The 21,037-nt window shown below is 39.7% G+C and overlaps 1 pseudogene; it reads left to right on the top strand.

Annotated features, from left to right (window-relative positions):
- Positions 1-5,317: 5,317 nt before the first annotated feature.
- LOC149173780 (putative LRR receptor-like serine/threonine-protein kinase At3g47570 pseudogene) lies at positions 5,318-20,697 on the top strand (annotated as a pseudogene).
- The last annotated feature ends 340 nt before the right edge of the window (positions 20,698-21,037 follow it).

Genomic DNA, 21,037 nt, shown 5'->3' with positions numbered 1-21,037 from the left:
TGTTGCAAATGGGCCGAAATTTTCATCCAAAATATGTGTTACCAAGTTAACCCAAAAATGCACCTTGCCAATGGACTAAGGCATCTCCAATGAATCATCTATCGAACATGGTCATTAGTTTGATGGAGGTGCCTAATGCCACTCTAGGCAAGGGTCTTACACCCTCTTTATAATGACTCAATCTATTGATAATAGCTCACACAGAAAAATATATTCACTAACTTTTACTACTCGAGAAAGTTCATATGAAGAATCTCACCTTTTACACAATAGCTTATAAGTATTCATAGAGGGAGCTCTATGAATGAGCACCTCATGCTTTCTCTTTCCTCTCAAACATATTCAACTCAATTATAATACGAGGAAGCTATAGAAAGTAGTTTACCCCTTAGCAAATCTCAAATTTTCTTTACAATAATTAAACACAATTTTATGACATGGTAGGAACAATTTAGGAGTATACCCCTCTTTTATTGTAATATTCTAACTTCAAAATCTCAACATTGCACATAATCCCATTTCATATTTACGCAAATTAATATACTTCTCTTTAAAAAATCAACTTGAATGTCTTCTTAGTGTTTCCTTTCCACATCTACCACTTGATATTTTTCTTCTTTTCCCTTAACAAATCTTTCTTCTCATCATTTTCTTACAAACCATAACAATTTATTGCTAAGATATAATGCTCAATAATCTAAAAAGAATGCAAAACAAACTCAATTTAAAAATTGTATTTGAGAATTCAACTCAATGTCTTCTTAGTGATTTATTTCCACATCTACCACTTGATATTTTTCTTCTTTTCCCTTAACAAATCAATAATCTAAAAAGAATGCAAAACAAACTCAATATAAAAAATTGTCTTTGAGAAATCAACTCAATGTCTTCTTAGTGATTTATTTCCACATCTACCACTTGATATATTTCTTCTTTTCCCTTAACAAATCTTTCTTCCCATCATTTTCTTACAAACGATAACAATTTTTTGCTAAGATATCACACTCAATAATCTAAAAAGAATGCAAAACAAATTCAATATGAAAATTTATCTTTGAGAAATCAACTCAATGTCCTTTTAGTGATTTCTTTCCACATCTACCACTTGATATTTCTCTTCTTTTCCCTTAAGAAATCTTTCTTCCCATCATTTTCTTAAAAACCATAACAATTTTTTCCCAAGACATCACACTCAATAATCTAAAAAGAATGCAAAACAAACTCAATATGAAAAATTATCTTTGAGAAATCAACTCAATGTCCTCTTAGTGATTTCTTTCCACATCTACCACTTGATATTTTTCTTCTTTTCCTTTAACAAGTCTTTCTTGCCATCATTTTCTTATAAACGATAATTTTTTTTTTTGCTAAAATATGACACTCAATAATAATAAAAAAATGAAAAACAAAGTCAATATGAAAAATCCAACAATAAAACAATTTTTATTAAACAAACTTTCCAACGCCTATCCCTAAAAGATTCAAACATATACAATTTTATATTTTTTCTTTTCTTTCTAACTTCTAAACCACCATTTTAAATTTATAACATCAATTTTTTAACATTAATAAATTCTTTATAAATCTCTCATATTGAAATCTTAGTAATGTAGCTAACATGTATCCTCTTTCTTGTCTACAGGCTTTCCCTTTATTAAATAGAAGTCTGCAATCTATCTGGTAAAAAAATAGTGAATATGTAAAACTTTCTCTTTATTGAATAGAAATTCTATTTTTTCTTCCGGGAAAGAAAACACAACTAACATGTACCCTCTCACGGGGTGAATTGCACGGAGCACGGAGAAATGTTACCCTCTCTCACGGCGTGATTTGCACGGAAAACAAACATGTACCCTCTCACGGCGTGAATTGCACGGAGCACGGAAAAATGTTACCCTCTCTCACGGCGTGATTTGCACGGAAAACAAACATGTACCCTCTCACGGCGTGAATTGCACGGAGCACGGAAAAATGTTACCCTCTCTCACGGCGTGAACTGGACGTTTGTTTATTTTGGGTTTCCTAATATCTTAATCTCCTTCACATTTTTCTTGTTCCTGAATTTGTCAACTTTGGGCTCCCTAATATCTAGAATATCCTTCACATTTTTCTTGTTCCTGAATTTTTCAGCTGAGTGGGGTCTTCATAGTGTTGGGACTTAGATCAGGATTAGTCAATAGTCGTTAACAACTAATTTCTATTTTAATATGTTTGATGGGTCAAGGGTCATCTTGACTACAGGTCTGTGAAATTAGTCACCTCCGCATCTGTCCAAAAGTCACGCACCAATAGTCATAAGTCAAGCTGACCCGGGCAAGATTTGTTGGACGATGCGAGGCCTCGTTGCCGGATAGTTGGAGCAGGAGATTGATAATGGAGAACAATTGGGAATCCTATTGAGATGCGCGGCGTATACGCTACATTTCTGGAAAAATTAGCGTCCGTCCAAAAGTCACGCACCAATAGTCAATAGAGAAGACGACCCGCGCGAGATATTATGTTGCCGTGGAGTTGGAGCAGGGGATTGATAATGGAGAACAATTACACTATTCCTTTTGGGAATCCTATCGAGTTGCGCGGCATATACGTTGTTATAGTCAAAGGAAAGCGGTCTGAAAAGATTTGTGGAAAAAATAGCACACTAGACGATTTCAACAACTTTTTTCCAAGATTGAATTTCTTCTCCTTTCACATTTTCTATGAATTCTAAATTCGAAGTAATAAATGAACGTATGCGTCTATATAAACAATCAAAATGGTTTTCTGAAGCATTGTGATTGTTGTGTTTCAGAGATCATTCTGTTAGACAACGAAAATATGGAGATCTGTTACGTCCCTTCTCTTTTCTGGTGCTGCCTCCTAATCTCTTATTTCATTCTCTTTCTCAATCCTTTTCTGTTTTCCACACTCGCCCATTTCTCTAATCCTGGCCATCCCTCCTAATCTCTTATTTCATTCTCTTTCTCAATCCTTTTCTGTTTTCCACACTCGCCCATTTCTCTAATCCTGGCCATCCTCGTCTCACCAATGCTTCCGATCAACAGGCTCTGCTCGCATTCAAGTCTGCGATCGCATATGATCCGTACCACTCGTTAGCCACTACCTGGAAACCAAGTATTTCATTCTGCGAGTGGACGGGTATCATATGCAGCAGGCGCAGACAGCGAGTCGTTTCCCTAAATGTTTCGCACATGGGATTACAAGGTACAATCTCTCCTCTTCTCGCTAATCTGTCCTTTCTTACTATACTAGACCTTCACAATAACAGTTTCCACGGGCACATTCCTTATCAATTGGGAAACCTCTTTCGCTTAAAGATGCTTCGCCTCTCTCAAAATCAACTGCATGGTTCCATTCCGCCCACCCTTGGTAGGTGCCGAGGTTTACGGAACTTGACTCTGCCCAATAACAATCTTACGGGAAACATTCCCCCAGAACTATGTGTTCTCCCCAAGCTTGTATTAATATCCTTGATAGCTAACAATTTGATGGGAACAATCCCGGATTGCTTGGGGAACATATCCTCTTTGCAATACATATATTTGTCTGACAACAACCTTCACGGTAGTGTTCCTTCCGAATTGGGTATGCTAAGCCAGCTCAGAATTCTTGATCTGTTTGAGAACCATCTCACGGGACGTATTCCATCTTCGTTGTCTAATTGCACCAATATTGAAATAGTGGATATGTCTTTTAACCAATTAGTTGGCCACATTCCATCAGAGTTGTGTAGCAAGAAGACCACCCAGTTAAAGGAACTCTATCTATCTACCAATCAGCTGAGTAGCAGCCTTCCTTCTTCCCTCTTCAATTGTACCAAGTTTCAAATAATTGACCTATCAACGAACCAGCTCAGTGGAATAGTGCCCACGGAGCTGGGTAAATTGACACATCTCCATACGCTTTACTTGGACAACAATCACCTGATTAGCGGCAACACCAGCACTTGCCCCGTTCTTACTGCTCTTAGTAACTGTTCCAATCTACGAGATGTAGACTTATCCTATAATAATCTCACTGGACAATTGCCCTTTTCTATAGGCTACTTTTCTGCAAAACTCTACTGGTTGGATTTGGGTGTCAATGAATTAGCAGGAGGAATTCCTTCGCAAATTGGAAACTTAACTGGTTTAATATTGCTGGGTTTAGATGATATTTTTTTCACAGGGTCAATCCCTTCTTCTCTTAATATGCTTTACAAGTTGGAGAGGTTATATCTATCTTTCAACAATTTACAAGGAAACATCCCTATAGAAATTGGGCAGCTCAAAAGTTTAGGGCTCTTATATCTCCAAAAAAACAACCTCTCTCGAAGAATCCCTGATTTTGTGGCCAACCTCCAGCAGCTAAGATATTTATATCTTAACCATAACCAGTTATCAGGAAATATACCTGCAAATTTAGGGAAATGTGTGAACTTACTACTGCTAGATCTATCATACAACAAACTTACTGGGCACATACCTCCACAAGTTGCAGGCCTTGCAAATTTAGCCTTCTATTTCAACTTGTCAAACAATTTATTACATGGCCATGTACCTTTAGAACTAGGAAAGTTCAATAAGCTTCAAGCTATAGATATTTCTATGAATCAGTTCACTGGCTACATTCCAAGTGCACTTGGAAGCTGCAAAGAAATAGCATATATGAATCTTTCTTGCAACAAACTTGAAGGTTCAATTCCAGGGTCACTCGGTGAACTTCAAAGTCTTCAAGACCTAGATCTCTCTTCCAACAATTTGTCAGGTGGAATACCTGTATCTCTACAAAATCTCACGATGCTCCACCACTTGAATTTTTCTTTCAACAAGCTGTTAGGAGAAGTCCCTAAAGGTGGAGTTTTCAAAAATATTGGTGCAACAGCATTTATGGGAAATCTTGGTCTATGTGGACCTTGGGTAAGTCTATCACCATGTTATTCTCACAAATGTAGAAGTGTTTTGAATGTCAAACGAGTTATCATTGTTGTTGTTGCTATTGCAACGATTGTTGTGTTGTGTTTGTTTCTGGGAATATTGTGGAGACGGAATTGCAAGAGACATATTATTAGAGAGACTCGGCCATCCTTAAATGTGGAGCATCGAAGATTTTCCTATGCAGAACTTGTCATTGCAACAGATGGATTTAGTGATGCCAACCTATTAGGAGTTGGAAGTTTTGGAAAAGTGTACAAAGGGGTTTTGAATGATGGCACAATGGTTGCTATCAAGCTTCTCAATATTGAAAATGAAGGGGCTCAAAAGAGTTTTGATAGAGAGTGCAATGTTTTGGGTAGAGTTAGACACTGAAATCTGATTAGGGTCATATATTTCCATTAATGCCAAATGGAAGCCTAGAAAAGTGGTTATATCCTGATGATGGAGAACAAGGTGGCTTGAATTTGATTCAAAGGTTGAATATAGCAATAGACATCGCCCAAGGCATGACATATCTCCATCACCAGTGTTTTGTGCAAGTGATCCATTGTGATTTGAAACCCAATAATGTGCTTTTGGGTGAAGATATGACTGCATATTTAATAGACTTTGGCATTGCTGCTATATGTTTTGCAAATAATGAAGATGCAAATTTTACTTCCACAAATGCACTCAAAGGATTCATAGGGTACATTCCTCCAGGTATTATTTGAACTACATAACATATTCTTTTATGATTTTCTTATCTTTGCTAAACATTGTGAATTAAAAAATTTATGATGAGTATCTATGAATGCAGAATATGGAGTGGGTGGACAAGTTACAACAAATGGTGACATTTATAGCTATGGAATAATGTTATTGGAAATGCTCACTGCAAAGAAGCCGACACATGACATGTTTATCGAAGGAATGAACTTGCACAAATGGGTGGGTAACAATTTTCCAAATAGAATAAGGGAAGTGGTGGACATGGGTCTATTAAGGAGGACTAGTAGCTGCATTGAAGAAGATAATAATCTCAATTGTCTTAGTTCATTAATAAATGTGGGATTGCTTTGCACAAATGAATCTCCTCAAAGACGACCTCCTATGATGGTCATTCTGAGAATGCTACAAAACATTAGAGACACTATTTTGAACCCTACTGAGATTCCCAAATTCCAATCAAATATAACACATTTGTTGGGTAGTACAAGTACTACTCTCAACAACATTTGTGAAGGCCAAAGTTCTTCAACATTTTAGTCTATTGTAACAAACTGGTGGTTGTATAGCTAAATCATGATGTAATTTGAGTCTTATTTCCCTTTCCTTCTTTGTATATAAATCTTTGTTGTTAATTGCAGGAACATGTGAACAACATATTTAGATCGACCAGGAATGGTGTTTTGGAAATGTTTTCATGATTATAAAATTTCCCATTCTATTTTAAAAAGATTTTATGTTCAATATCCTTTCTCCATTTATAATGATGTATTACATTCTTGTTATATTAAATACATAAAGAGTTTTGTATCTCTTTCAAATGACTAAAAAAAGAAATATTTTTTAGTTCCAACAATTATTGAAGAAAATATCACAATGAATATAATTTATTATCACAATAAATATAATTCTAGTTGATGAATATAACTATTGTTGTTTATTTTTTAAAACAACCCTTTACAAGTAGGGATGCAAAAGTCTATCTTTGATCTTTAAAGAGTGTCATAACCAACATAAAATTGATGTTACCCTTTAATTTAAAGGAAATTCAATTGACATACTTCTATGACAATTGAGACAAGATTTAGCTTTAGGTCATCCTAGTTTATAATTTCTATGATACCCAATCTTCAGAACAATATTGTCATCATAGATATAAGGAAAACATACAACTTTTCTAAGGAAAAACTATAACTTTTCTGTCTTTCAATAAATTAGTAAATTTCATTTCCTAAAAAGATTAAAGTATCAACAAAACATATGTTTTATATTTCAGATTTTTATTGTGTGCAAAATTTGATTTGTATTTATCGTACAGAATTTTTTAGTGCATGGACTCAACCAACAGGAATTACTTATATGATAGGAACTAGTTCTTTTTTTTCAACATGTCAATGATAAAATACATCTCATGTTACAACCCTTATGCATCAAATCCATACCATACTTTGGCAGCTTGAATATTGCACATCCTATAATGTGAATCATGAATGCACTAATTATATTTGTGTGCATGACAATGTGTTACACTATCGACTTCATTTTTACCCTTTAAGGTAAACTGCCAGAAACTATCATTGAAAACTATTTTGTACAAATATTCTAAAGAGGCTGAGTGAAGGATGATATAAATGATATGTCATTCTATCATATGGTATACTTTACATCATCTAAAGTAGAGAAGGAAATTAGAAAACTCCTTTACTCTACATCATCTAAAGTAGATAAGACTATTTTGTAGAAATATTCTAAAGATACTGAGTGAAGGATGATATAAATGATATGGCGTTCTATCATATGGCATACTTTACATCATCTAAAGTAGATAAGGAAATTAGAAAACATAAAATAAGTTTTTGAGTTTCCAATCTTAGCCATGTTTGTTATACAGGTGATAATAAGGGTTTCTCGCATTCAAAAGTTAAAAGGCTATTTTCCCAATAGATGTCCAATATTTTAGATTGAGTCATATAGGTGAATGATCTTGATATTCCTAGCATCTAGTGTTTTATCCCTCTAAATGCTTATTAGAAGGTTAAGATGGATTTATGTCAATTAGTATATTGGAGTGAATAATATTAGTTAATGAATTTGAATGTCGGTGATCAAGATGAAGTCTTGTTGAAATATTAATGTTTCTTTGCCCAATACCAAGAATGTGATTAAAAAGGTAATGGCTTGGGCACCTTTGGTTAAAAAACGTGTATGTACTAAAACTTTGAGAGCTCTAATTTGATTGTATTATCAAACTAGAATTGTTATGATTAGCATAATCATAGGTACATCCATACCCTATTGAAGAGGTTGTGTATCTTGCAACATACACTAAGAGTAAAAGGTTATGTATCTTCAAACACATCCATACCTATTGAAGAGGTTGTGTATCTTGCAACATACACAAAGAATTAAATGTTGTGTATCTTGAAACATACACTAAGAATAAAAGATTGGGTGTTATTATCATAATGTGCAACATAGGTTGAGAATAAAAGGTTGTGTATCTTGCAACATACACTAAGAATCAAAGGTTTGGTGTTATTATCATAATGTGCGACATAGGTTGAGAATACAAGGTTGTGTATCTTGCAACATACACTAAGAATAAAAGGTTGGATGTTATTATCATAATTTGCAACATAGGTTGAGAATAAAAGGTTGGGTGTTATTATTAGAATGCGCAACATAGGTTGGGTGTTATTATCAGAATGTGCAACATGTGATAAGCCTTTTCCCTTAAAGGTATGGAGTTACGCAACAAAAAACTGACCTGCACAAATTAATAAACTTTCCTCTGATATTGGATGTCATAGTAGTGGTAGTTCTATTTTTGTAATGTTTTGTAGATTCTATGTAAATTTCATGTTGTGGATATTCTTCAACGAAACCATGCACTCCCTTACCTAGCATCACATTTTATGGTGGAAACTATTCCATTTGGAAAATTTGCATAAATAATTTTTTAGTGAAGCAAATATTGTGGAAGATCATACAGGGCAAGGAGATTTGGTCCTACTAACATTGCTTTTGGAACAATGATTTTGGTGATCTTTGAGGCATGTGATGACAATGCAAACTATAAATTCAAATCTATTGTAAGTCATCATATCATTCCTCATTCAAAGATTGGGAAAGTTAACATGCTTTGAAACATATTGAGAATGATACTTGTTGATTATATAACCCACATGGAATACTTTGCAACCAACTTGTTGTTTATACTCTCGACCGAAAGGAACTAGGTGCTCTGGCAATAAAATTAGATAGAGATCCAAAGGATTTTGTTGTTTTGACAAAGCGATTGGTTGATTTAGGTGTTTGAACCATCAAGGAAGACTTTCATGGTTTCACTTGAAGAGCTTGGTGATATGCTCCTTCAAGAAAAGCAATGCCTTAATAAATTCAAAACAAATTTTTTGATCATGTGCTTACTATGGAGACAACCAAGAAGGAATATCAAGGAAAGAAATTTGAATAATGGAATTCAAAAGGAGGAAATTCATAGAATCCAGAGAATCTTGAAGGAATAAAGTCCTTTGTTACTGCTATAACAAGAAGGAAAATTTTCACAAAATAGCTATGAACAAAAGTGCAAACAAAATAGGAATAACTTGTCCATTGTGATTGATAAGAAGTAAAATGAGCACATTAAGAAAGGTGTGTTGATAACATCACTTGGTGTGTCAAATGTTATACACTAAATTAGCCTCATTCCAAACCCTCTAAGGCATAATAATGAACTTAGCTGAATTCACCTTTAAATTTGAGTTGATCAGGGAAGATGGTATCGTGTTCATAGAGGTGGTCATTTTATCTACTCCCTTTCGAAATCAATGATGGGAAATGGTTCGTCAGGTAAGATGATATCTGAGTTTTAATCTTGTCTTAAATGCTCGATGGACATAAGATCCAATCAATTCTATACCTCCTTCGCCATTCGATGCAAGATCAACGTCTTGATCCACTCTATTTCATCTGAACATGCATGGAGGTTATGGGCGGCCTTTCCACCGGATGGATCGCAACCATTAAAACCAAGTTGATCTAACAAATTTTGATTCACAATTGGTTGTAACATGTGTGAAAGATAACATATCCCGCGGACCTAATATGATCCTGTTGTAGCGGCTACAACCACCCTCCAAAATTTTGCCTTAGCTTCATTTTGGAGCCTCTCTTACAACCTTCAGAGCAACTTGCCTTGCTTCATCAAGTTCACAAGTTTCAGTGTTTTTCTTGCACAAAGGCAGCATGTCGATCACAGCTTGATGCATTCCCCTCACAGGCTGTTCACTCGGACTTGGTCCAGCTGCAGGCTGAGCAACTTCCCCAAGAAAATTGCACATTTATGGAGGGCAACCAGCCTTCCCTCCAGAAATTTCACAATCTTGTCTGGCAGCCTACTGAGCTCCAAGATTGCGCAATTCTTCTAGTCAACACTCCTAGCAGGAATTACACAGTTTTCACCAACAGGGATGCTCAGCCCAGAATTTGCACAAATCTGGGCAGCAGTTAGCTGCTTTGCCCAAAAATTGCACAAATCTCCTAGGTAGTCAGCTCATCTCCCAGCCAGAAATGCGTATTTCCTTCCAGTAGTCGAGTAGTCTCTTGCATGTTCAGCTAAGTTGACCGGTTCCCTTCGGGACCAAGCAAAGCGGACTTGCATGCATGGACTTCTTCTCTGAAGGCAACATGCAAAGGCATCCCTTGTTTTAGGGATCTATGTTTAGTAGTTGGAGGTTATATGCAAGGATCATTTTAGAAAGCTCCCAAGTGTTGCTTTCCCTAGATTTGTGGCATGCGCATCACAACCTCGATTTTATCAAAACTCATCAACCAGATGCTGCAAAGCTCATTCCTCACTTCAACCTTGCAACTCTGACAACCCACATCACATCTAGGAGCAGTCGACACATTAAACTCAGTTGTTTTGGGTTCCCATGCCTTGAATTGCATTTCTGTCACTTTTTGTGTTTTTTCTTGTATGAGTATTGTTTTCTTGATTTCTTTGAATGCTTGTTGTTGTTTACATGTATATTAGCTTTTCCTAGCACTATTTCAGTTTTCGTCAACATCTCACTGTTGTCGCATGCATGAAACTATTTTTCGCGAACGGTCGTCGATTCGGCGACTCGCCTCACCCACATGCATGTTGTTCCATTTTCTGAATCTATCATTCACCATTTTCATGCATGATCATTCACTTATGCTTACACTCAGTATCAGCATGCATTCGCATTCACATTCACTTTCAGTTGCCCGTCGGCGAGTCTAGCCAACCTCGGCTCGGACTCTGCCTCACCAAGAGCCTCACCAAGACAACATTGCGCAATCTTGAGAGGGAAGGCTTTGTCGTCCTCCCCAGAAATGCAAATTTCTGCCTATAAGCTATGCCCCAGGCCTAGTTTGCAAAATCTTGAGGGACAGTGACTGCTGGCCAAGAAAATTGAGCAATGTAGTCACTGAGCCTACAACCATTTCCAGCTGAGATTGCACATTGCGCAATCCCAGCAGTCAACAGCCAGACTAGATTGCGCATTGCGCAATTCCAACAGTCAGTCAGTCTCCCAGTAGCCCAGATTGTGCCTTGTGTAGTCTTGGCAGTCAATCTCCCCACCTCCCAACCGAAATTGCGCAGCCTTGATGATTAGTCACACAAGTATGTTGCAAGTCAGTTCTCAAGTTTATTTTGGTTTTCGACTAACATATTTCTTTCCATGAGTGTTGCCATGTCCCCAGGTATTGCAGGTTCTCATTTGCCTCTCAGCAATGCAGCTACAATGGTTTCCAAGAGAGAAGAGTCGAAGATACCATTCAATGCACACCTGGAGATCCAGTCGATCAAGTGTCTATGAGCTTGCCTACTCCCGAAGACATCAAGTTGTCCATAGACAAGGACATCAAGATATGACAACAACAACATCACAACGAGCAACATCATGAGCAATATCTAAAGGCAGGATACCGAATGCAGCGAATGCAAGAGAAAGGTTGTTGACAACACAGAGGCGGGACAAAGTTGCAAGATCAAGCAAATCCACTGATAATGAAAGCAACTTTGGAGACTCAGGATATGAGGTGATGGTGCGACATGAAGGTCGCATGAAGATAAAGAATGGAACAAAGAAGGAGTTGCATGTGCTAAAGCAGCAACTCAAGGAAGAACATGAAGCTGCACAGATAGATGAATGAGTTGCAACAGGATCAGGAACAACAGTGGGCACATTGTGCACTCATGGATGAAACTATGCCCGTACAAGTTAAAGATCCATCCCAGCAGCTAACACAGAGCAGACATGGTGAGCAGTGTTGTTGATCGCATGCAAGGGATTCAACAACATGCATGTCATTGTGCACACGCATGCAACCCAACTCATTTAGCACACTCACCAAGGCGAAGACAAGAAGCAAGTCCAACTAGAGCTGAACATGTACTTCGGCAAGTTGATGCGCATGACCACCAGCACACACTTGAAGATCAACACAGACACTATGCATCAGTGTGTTGCCAGTTCAACCACACCCAAGAAGACCATGTGCATGTTAGCAGATGAGTTGGATGAAGGGGCCGAACCAATGCACCGGTTGCAATGGAGGCAAGAGTTCGCTTCAGCAAGATGTCACCATGAGGTGCATGCACACCATCACGGACGACCAAGCTTGGCATCATCTCACCACCTTCACCATCACAAGTATGTCAAAGAGTTGGTCTCATCACAGCAGACCGAGTGTCAGTGATGTCTTGCATGGCTTGCTCAAGCCATGTTGTCTCACATGAGTACATGTGCATTGTAATGTTTAATCATGTCAAGTGTAAGTCAAGTGTCAATAGTTGGATGTAACAGTCATAGAGTAGGTGAAGAGTCATGAGGGTAGTTGAATGGTCACAAAGGGGAATGTCATGGGTCTCCCCACCCTTTGCTATAAATAGTCCCTCCTAACTCATTGTATGGGCTTTTGGTCAGCCAAGCTTCTGATAAGACTATCTTGGAAAGAGCTTGGACAGTATTGTAATGCGCCTTGGCTTCTCCACTACACGAAGCTTGTTCATCTCTTTGGAGGAGTAGGCGGATGTGACTATAACGTTCCACTATTGGGGCTAGCAGGTTTACATGGATGTATTGTATGATTGGAACTTACACTTCTTTATATAATAAGATCCAACACGTTTTCACACATGTATTGTATCTATTGTAAGATTGATCTTTAACACTTGCAATGCATGTTGTTTTAACCTATGTTCTACATCTGAACTAATTCATTTGTTGTAATGCATAATCTATTAATGGAAATGTGTTGTATATGTTGTTAATGTTGTCCTGTCCATGTCGACTGCTCTGCCAGACATTAGACAAACCTTTCACATGAACCTTGTTGTGACAACTGTTGCACTCGCTTGGACTGATCCATGAGTCTTATCTTACCTTGTATGTTGTGACTACCGCATTCGAGTGGACTGCTCCACTAGAAGCTGTGTATGTCCTGTGTGTTGTGTGTTCCTCGCCAAGTTGGGATTGATTCCTTTCAACCTGGAAGTCACCTTCACTCTCATCTTAACCCACCTATGTTAGAAGCTCTCATACACCTTCCTTGACTCACTGCAACAGTCACACCCTTGCTACTGATAGAGTTATCTTACTTGCCTCTGTGAGACATTGCGGTCAAGGCATTACCATACGACCCATTGCTAGGACTCCTACACCAAACGGTCTGAGGTCTAATTGGGACTTCTTACCGGGGAGATCCCCTTACATGTTAGCGGGTCTAGCACCGTCAACATTTTGGCACTAGAAGGAGGGCCAGATGACAAGCTGAGTCCTCACATATATTTTGAATCTCTTCACATCTATCATGACTAACTACCGAGTTGCTCTTCCGGAATGCATGTCTTATGGAAACGATTTCATCATTCCAAAAAGGCTCTTAGATAACTTGTCTCATAAAACATTTGATGGTGGAGGCTACTTAGCCTTGGTAAGAACGCAATCAACATTGTAGGCTCATGCAAAAGACATGGATTCTTTCAGGAATACATGAGCTACATGGTGTTCATCTCCATGCTTCAAGGGCACCCAATGCACTAGTGTGCCATGCTGCTTGAAAAATCTATTCATTCTCTTGCTCATCTGGTCGTAGAGATAGACCATGCTTTCAATCACTATGACCATAAAGAACTCAACAAAGAAATTCTGAAATTATGAAAAGCACCCGATGAATCCGTTGAACAGTTTCACACATGCTTTTGTAATCTTGCATATCGATTCTCGGAAGATGATATTGATTGGGAATTTCTTGATGGAAGATTTGAGTATCTTCTTCACATATCTGAACCCCGCTTATCACACTTCGATGATGGAGCTACGCAATCACATGCAGACACAGTCCCTGTCACAAGTGACTGTCTACCTTCACCTCATCAAACAGCTCCACCACCACGGAGTGATGTGGGAGATCATGCACATGCCTCTGTTTAACTGTCACAGTCTCCCGCCTCACCCGCTCTTGATATTTGTGCAGATTTGGCTAGCAATCTTGTTGGTTTTCACCTGGACTCTTTCCCTCGACCTTTTTCCTCGCGCTCTGTTGATCCTCCAGATTGTACTATCTTGTGTTCTCCCATTTCGGACTCCTCACTTATTGTGAATGAGGATCAAGTTGTCGAAGGAGTTGGTGTTATGCAGCCAACCTGCACCATAATTTATGATGAGTGTGTGTGGGAATCTAAAGAAGAGCCCGCAGTGAAGGATGACCCCCTTCTAGTTGCGCCTCATCTGCTTCATCCTGACATCCCTTGTGATTTTGCTACTACTGGTTCTTCCTATGAAAACTCATTTCTGGATGCTTCTACTTCCGATCATTCACAGGACACGTTGGATGTCAATTTGTCATTATAGTGCAGAGAAGACACATCTTCCTCGGAAAATCTGTTCAATATGTCATTAATCTTTCTTGAAAACACAAAGGGTGAACATCTTTGCTTCTCATCTACCCCTCTGCCCGATTCATCAAATCATTAGGATGTCGATGAACATCCTGAATTTTCTGATCTTAGTTTTCGTGATCTATTCACTTCCTCATCCGATCACGATATTGATTCAACCGTTGTTAATATATCCAAGACACTGGTCTACGATGATCTATATGTCAATGAGGTCGAAACCCCGCAGACTATCGAGGAACTTCAGCCCGAGATGATGGTTATGTTAGGGCCTCGCTATCCTGAAGTTGGTTTCACTCCCAGTCAGGAAATTGTTGAAACACGCAAGGCTCCTCATCACTCTCTTCTTTGCATTGAATATCAACCAAACACCCATATTTCACTTCCTCCACCCGAACTACATTATCCCATCGCTTATGCATTGGAGGAATCTTACACAGCAAACACACATGCATGCACACAAGTGGTCTACCTTTATCATGTTTGCTTGCATGTCATAGTCAAGAGAATGCATACACTCAACATCTCCACGCAGTGTAGCATGACATCATGGCAGCACCACAGAATGCATGTCATGCACTTTCACTCATCTTTGTTCTATGGTCACTTGTAAGCTCGAAGTGTTTTTGTCTTCAGTGTTATATCTTTCTTGTTTTCTGGTTTGCACAATTGTCTTGTTCACGAACCATGCCTTCACCAACATGGGTAACCCAATGCACCGGTGGCTGCATTGGAAGTATCACTTCACGTGATATGACCCATGCACTGTTAGCTTAGGAGTAGGAGTAGTGTTTTCTTTTAGTCAATTTGCTTGTAGGCTTGTTTTCTTACTTGCTTTGTTTGTTTGTTTGTTTATTTGTCTACTTGCTTGTTTACTTACTCACTTTGCTTTCGATTTTGCTTTTGCTTTTTCTTTGCTTTGTTGATGGTTAGTTCGCTGGTTTCGTTCATATAGTTCGCTTTTTTCATTTGTAGGTTTGTTTCGCATGAAACCGTGTATGACTCTTGAAACGAGCTGGGTGAAATACAAGAGGGCTTGTACAACTATCACTACTTGGTTATATGTCATCTTGCCTCTGTATGAAGAGCTTGTTACTTTTATTCCATGATACATCGAAGGAAAATACGTACTATTCAAAGTGAACCTTGTTGAAAACACAACGCTTACACACTAACTAGTGTAACCTTCTCTAGTCGGTTGTTTTTGGGTTAACCCTTGTCAGCTCAGTAAAGTAGAGTAAGGTGAGGGGGAAAATATTAATAGGCACATCAAAGATACAATAAACTACTTCTCTGCTGGAACAACCTCTTCTCCCCTCAATAAGTTGGGATCCCTCTTTCGCCTCTGAAAGAATAAGTGTTATGCAGAGTTATGAAAATGAACGAATGAAAAGTTAAAAAATTCAAAATGAAATATGAATAAGGCGAAAGAAGAGAAAGGCTTCCTGTGTAGGGAGGTGATGCAAGTAACTCCACTGGGATACTGACTAGGCTCGCTGGCAGCGAAGCCATGCTTGTGTTCCTATGTGACGCCACCAGGGTACTGTCCAGGCCTACTAGCAGTGGAGCAACACCAGAGATGAAACTAAGACTTTGACGACTATACTGCTTGTGCATCAATATACCCTTCGACCCCAATAAAAAAAACTATGTTTCCTTGGTTTGGAATGTGTGTCAATCGACCAAGAGCTTGGCATATGCTACATCTTATAATCAAGCTAGTGTGAAGCCAAGATGAGCTAGGAACTGAACAATAATTCTAGAGGTGTTAGACTTGCTTTTCATGAACAAGGTGCATTCGTAGAGCTGGAGTTCTACCAATGTGTCACCAAGTGTTGTAGCGGCTACGACCACCCTCCAAATTTTTTCCTTAGATTCGTTTTTGAGCCTTCCTTCCAACCTTCACAACAGATTGCCTTGCTTCATCAAGTTCACAAGCTTCAGTGTTTTTCTTGCACAAAGGTAGCTTGTCGACCACAACTTGATGCATTCCCCTCACAGGTTGTTCACCTGGACTTGGTCCAGCTACAGGTTGAGCAACTTCCGCAAGAAAAATGCACATTTCTGGAGGGAAACCAAACTTCCCTCTAGAAATTGCACAATCTTGTCTGGCAGCCAATTGGGCTCCAAGATTGTGCAATTTTTCCAGTCAACACTCCCAGGGGGAATTACGCAGTTTTCCCCAGCAGGGTTGCTCAACCCATAATTTGTGAAAATCTGGGCAGCAGTCAGCTGCTCTACCCAAAAATTACGCAAATCTCCTGGGCAGTCAGTCCAACTCCCAACCATAAATGCGCATTTCTTTCCAGCAGTTGAGTAGTCTCTTGCATGTGTAGCTGCATTGACCGGTTCCCTCCGGGACCGAGCAAAACAAACTTGCATGCATGGACTACTTCTCCCAAGGCAGAATGAAAAGGCATCCCTTGTTTCAGGGATCTATTTTTAGCAGTTGGAGGTTACATGAAAGGATCATTTCAAAAACCTCCCACCAAGTGTCACTTTCCCTAGATTTCTGGCATGCTCAATCCCAGTAGTCAGCAGCTAGACTGGACTATGCATTGCACAGTTCCAGCAATCAGTCAGACTCCCAGCAGCCCAAACTGTGCCTTGTGCAGTCTTGGCAGTCGGTCTCCCGACCTCCCAGCCAAAATTACGCAACCTTCATCATCAGTTACACAGGTATGTTGCTAGTTAGTTCTCAAGTTCATTTTGGTTTCCTACTGACAGATTGCTTGCCATGAGTGTTGACATGTCCCAAGGTATTACAGGTGCTCATCTGCCTCTCTGCAGTGCAGGTACAATGGTTTCCAAGAGAGCAGAGTCAAAGAGACCGTTCAGAGAACACCTGGAGATGCAGTCGATCAAGTGTCTATGACATTGCCTACTCACGAAGACATCAAGTTGTTCGTAGACAAGAAAATCAAGATATGACAGCAGCAACATCACAACAAGAAGCATCATGCACAACAACTGAATGCAGCATACCGAATGTAGTGAATGTAACGAATGCAACGAATGCAAGAGGAAGATTTTTGACAACACAAAGGCGGGACAAAGTTGCAAGATCAATTAGATCCACTGATGATGAAAGAAACTTTGGAGACTCAGGCTATGAGGTGACGACATGACATGAAGGTCGCGCAAAGACAGAGAATGGAACAAAGAAGGAGTTGCATGTGCTGAAGCAACAACTCAAGGAAGAACATGAAGCTGCACAGACAGACGAATGAGTTGCAGGAGGATGAGGAACAATAATGGGTGCAACGTGTACTCACGGATGAAACTGCGCCCGTACAAGTTAAAGATCCATCCCAGCAGCTAACACGGAGCATACATGGTGAGAAGTGTTGTTGATCGCATTCAAGGGATTCAACAGAATGCATGTCATTGTGTGCATGAATGCAACCGAACTCATTCAGTGCACTCACCAAGGTGAAGACAAGAAGCAAGTCCAACTGGAGCTGAACATGTACTTCGCCAAGTTGATGTGAATGACCACCAAGACACACTTGAAGATCAGCACGGACACTATCCATCAGTGTGTTTCCATTCAACCTAACCCAAGAAGACCATGCACATGTTAGCAGACGAGTTGGATGAAGGGGCCGAACCAATGCACCGGTTACAACGGAGGAAAGAGTTCGCTTTAGCAAGATGTCATGATGAGGTGCATGCACACCATCATGGACAACCAAGCTTGGCATCAACTCACCACCTTCACCATCACAATCATGTCAAAGAGTTGGTTTCATCACAACGGACCGAGTGTTAGTGATGTCTTGCATGGCTTGCTCAAGCCATGTTGTCTCACATGAGTACATGTGCATTGTAATGTTGAATTATGTCAAGTGCAAGTCAACTGTCAATAGTTGGATGTAACCATCATAGAGTAGGTGAAGAGTCATGAGGGTAGTTGAATGGTCATAAAGGGGAATTTCAAGGGTCACCCCACCCTTTGCTATAAATAGTCCCTCATAACTCATTGTATGGGCTTTTGGTCAGCCAAGCCTCTAATAAGACTATCTTGGAAAGAGCTTGGACAATATTGTAACGCGCCTTGGCTTCTCCACTGCACGGAGCTAGTTCATCTCTTTGGAGGAGCAGGCGGATGTGGATGTAACGTTCCACTGTTGGGGCTAGCGGGTTTACATGGATGTATTGTATGATTGAAACTTACACTTCTTTATATAATAAGAGCCAACATGTTTTCACACATGTATTGTATTTGTTGTAAGACTGATCTTTAACACTTGTAATGCATGTTGCTTTAACCTGTGTTCTACATCTGAAATGATTCATTTGTTGTAATGTATGATCTATTAATGGAAATGTGTTGTATATGTTGTTAATGTTGTCCCATTCATGTCGACTGCTCTGCCGGACATCAAACAAACCTTTCACATGAACCTTGTTGTGAAAATCATTGCACTCGTTTGGACTGATCCGTGAGTGATGTACGTGTTATCTTACCTTATATGCTGTGACTACCGCATCCGAGTGGACTGCTCCGCCGGACGCTGTGTATGTCCTTTGTGTTGTGTATTCCTAGCCGATTTGGGAATGATACCTTTCAACCTGGAACTCACCTTCACCCTCATCTCAACCCACCTGTGTTAGAACTTCTCATACACCTTCCTTAACTCACTGCATCAGTCACACCCTTGCTACTAACAAATTTATCTTACTTGCCTCTATGCGACATCGCAGTCAAGGAATTACCATACAACCCACTGTTGGGACTCCTACACCAAACAGTCTCAGGTCTGATTGGGACTTCTTATTGAGGAGATCCCCTTACATGTTGGTGGGTCTATCACCGTCAACAGATCCCAACCGTCTAATGTGCTGACCATCAATGATTTTCGGGTTCATACCCGCTCAAAATTTAACCATGCGTTTATACCCCATGGATGGGACCCATCTTTTCAGTCGCTAAGTCTGCCAGTTATTGCTCGAAGGTGTTACGAAACATTATTTAACCTCGTAACCCCATTTAATATTAATACCTCCAACCTCCCACAATTCATTCACTTTTTCTTGTGTTTCTGTGTTGATTTGTGTCACGTGGGAGGTACTCCAAGCGTGAGGGTTCAGGATTTGGAGGGCAAAGTACCGCAAGGGAAACTTGTAGGCTTAGAACCCAAGTATGGGGTTTTGGCACCCATCATGTTTTGGGGAAAAACCATGATGGATTCATGGCATGTGATGGATGAGGATGACAATGCTCGGAAATATGATTCCAACGCATCGAAAATTGTGTGAGTCCGAGTTGCCATTTGGGAGAAATTGAATTTTGAAGTTGACATAATTAGTATTGGATTTTTCAAGTAGACTGACTTGAAGTAAAATCCAAAAGACATGTCTCTTCATGTGATTCGTTGTAGGCCTTAAAGGCTATAAATTAAGGATGGATTAGAGTCATTTGGAGCATCCATTTTGGTGCAATACACTCCAAGATAAGATTTGAAATTTTGGTGGAGAAAGAGGAAGGTCTAGCCGTAGCAAAGGGAACATAATGACAACATGGAGTTCCTGTTTTGGAGGTCGAGGTACAATTGTCACTGAGCCACTGTGTTGTAGGTGACAACGTGGAATTTTGGAGGGATGTTTGGGCTTATTTCAAGGATGTCTTTATTGCATATTGTTGGGTAGTGGAGACCGAGGAATAGGAGCATATGCTGGAGTAGTGTTTGAGGGGTGCCAGATTGCTAGAAGAGTGTTGTGTGGTAGGCTGCAAGCAATACCGCAACAACAAAAGATAGCGAAGGTTGTTTTGAGGGCTAGTTCTAGCCCTTAACCTCAACATGGAGGAGGAGTGTCCCTCCTAGCCAAGGCCGCAGTTTGTGAAGGTTGTTTGAGGGTTGTTCAGTGGTTGGTTAGTGGTTGTTGCAGCCTGCAAAGTGCCCTAACTAGGAACAGAAGATAGTAACAGTACGACAGTAGACTTGAAGCGTTGAGATGGAGGTGTAGTGGGTCAAATATTGACCAGTCTTGAATCAGTTTGAGGAGAAGCCTGTGGGAGACAATTTGGAGACGAGATTGGGTAATCGTGAAGCCTTCATCGGTGCATATTCTGCAGTGACAGTATTGGGTTCTATAGGACTGATTGGAGGGCAGCGTGTTGGCTACCTAAAGTAGCCCTAAAGCAACCGACAAGAAGGATGTTTTTGGTGTGTGTTTGGGTGAAGGATTGCAACCTTATGTGCAACACTTTGATGGACGAAATTGATTTCTATATTGGCATATTGGAGCTCGAGAATTAGGCCTACCAAGAGAGCAGTTTGATGAGCTTGTGTTCATTGTAGCAGATGTGACTTGCAGTCGTGATAGGAGGCAACCCTCTTGGAGTCTCGATGTGTAGATGCCTTGATGGACTAAGGCACCACTAGTGATCAGTATGAAAGTGAAGGACCGGGAGGACGAGATACAACATAGAAGTTGCAACGAAGATTGTCATTGTATCTTGTAAACAATAGAC

This window comes from Pinus tabuliformis, chromosome 4_2 (genome assembly GCF_031772625.1).
Source record: "Pinus tabuliformis cultivar Carrire ecotype Pingquan chromosome 4_2, CPIR1, whole genome shotgun sequence".
Taxonomy (NCBI): Eukaryota; Viridiplantae; Streptophyta; class Pinopsida; order Pinales; family Pinaceae; genus Pinus; species Pinus tabuliformis.
This window is presented reverse-complemented; position numbering and strand designations above follow the sequence as displayed.